General features: G+C 43.0%; 1 non-coding gene across 1 annotated transcript; it reads right to left on the bottom strand.

Moving 5' to 3' along the window:
* Window positions 1–784: 784 nt before the first annotated feature.
* On the bottom strand, window positions 785–891 carry LOC120265899. The gene has a single exon (XR_005537793.1). It is a non-coding gene; the product is annotated as a small nucleolar RNA R71 (small nucleolar RNA).
* Between the last annotated feature and the right edge of the window lie 652 nt (window positions 892–1,543).

Below are 1,543 nucleotides of genomic sequence, written 5' to 3'. Positions count from 1 at the left end.
GATTAAGTGTTTTTATTCCCTATTCCCTGTGGATTCAATACCCGCTCATCTAGGATTATTATTTTGACAAACCCGTGCACTTGCTCGATATACGCAAGGGGACCTTGTCAAGTTTTTTGGCACCGTTGCTGGGGAGTAGGCGTTTAGAGATACTTTGCACTTTGTTTTCTTAGCTATTTCACCATACATTCTGTTTCATATCTTCTTATTCTATCATCGTTCTAATTTTGTTTTTCTTTCTTTTTGGGTGCAGCTCCAGGTTATGACCCGAGGGAATCCGTTAATATAGATTGAAGGAGATCCTGAGCTTGAACGTACACTTAGAAGAAAAGGGAAAGAGCCTGTATAAGAACATTCTAATTTAGCTGATTTGGAAGTGGAAGGATCTGAAAACATGGCAGAACAGAATGAGCAACAGTGAACATTATCTGATTATGCCAGACCTTCAGTGTTGGGGACACAATCGAATATTGTGCGTCCCCTGATTACAGCTTAGAACTTTGAGTTGAAGCCGACATTCATCCACATGTTGCAGCAATCCACACAGTTCAACGGTTTGGCCGATGAGGATCCAAACATTCATATAGAGAGTTTTCTCGGCGTGTGTGATATACTGAAGATAAACGGAGTGACGGATGATGCCATCAAGTTGAGATCCTTCCCATTTTCCCTAAAGGGGAGAGCAAAGCAGTGGCTACACTCATTACCTAGAGCATCAATTACCACATGGGAGCAGATGGTAGAAGCTTTTCTTGCCCGTTATTTCCCTCCCAAAAAATTTGCAAAGCTTAGGAATGAGATCTCATCCTTTGTTCAGTTGGAATTGGAGTCTCTATTTGATACATGGGAAAGGTTCAAGGAACTCCTGAGAAAGTGCCCGCAACACGGATTTTTGGAGTGGATGATTGTTCAGACCTTTTACAACGGTTTGAATCAGAGTAAAAGGCAACTTTTGGATGCGGCAGTATAAGGTACCTTAGGTAGCAAGACCCCCGATGAGCCCCGTTAGTTAATTGAAGAAATGGGGTTAAACAACTACCAATGGAATGCTAGGGACAAGAAAAAGGTGGCCGGTCTCCATGAAATAGATGCGATAACTTCATTGGTGGCTCAACTGGAAAATTTGAGTAAGAAGTTAGATCTTCTAACTTCGAATAGAGTGGCAGCCATTACTAATTACACCGGGTGTGGTGGAGGACATGCTCCCTCCGATTGCTCGATCTCTATCGGTGATGTTTCTTCGGTGGAGAACGATGATTTTGTAGGTAATGGCATGAGACCTCAAGGAAATCCATATAGAAATACCTACAATTCGGGTTGGAAGAATCATCCCAATTTCTCATGGAGTAATCAGGGTCCACAAAAGGCCATGGGGCCACCTGGTTTCCAACAACAACAACAACAAGCCCCTCAGGTAGAAAACAGAGTCTCAGGTTTGGAAACCCGAATGAATGCCTTAGAGAAGCACTTGACTCGATTTGTGCAATCTGCAAATACATGGTTTGAATCAGTCGCGACCACATTTTGCAACGACACCGCCTCT

Source organism: Dioscorea cayenensis, chromosome 1, assembly GCF_009730915.1.
Source record: "Dioscorea cayenensis subsp. rotundata cultivar TDr96_F1 chromosome 1, TDr96_F1_v2_PseudoChromosome.rev07_lg8_w22 25.fasta, whole genome shotgun sequence".
Lineage (NCBI taxonomy): Eukaryota > Viridiplantae > Streptophyta > Magnoliopsida > Dioscoreales > Dioscoreaceae > Dioscorea > Dioscorea cayenensis.
Note: the sequence above shows the minus strand (reverse complement) of the source record. Positions and strands in the feature narration are given on the sequence as shown.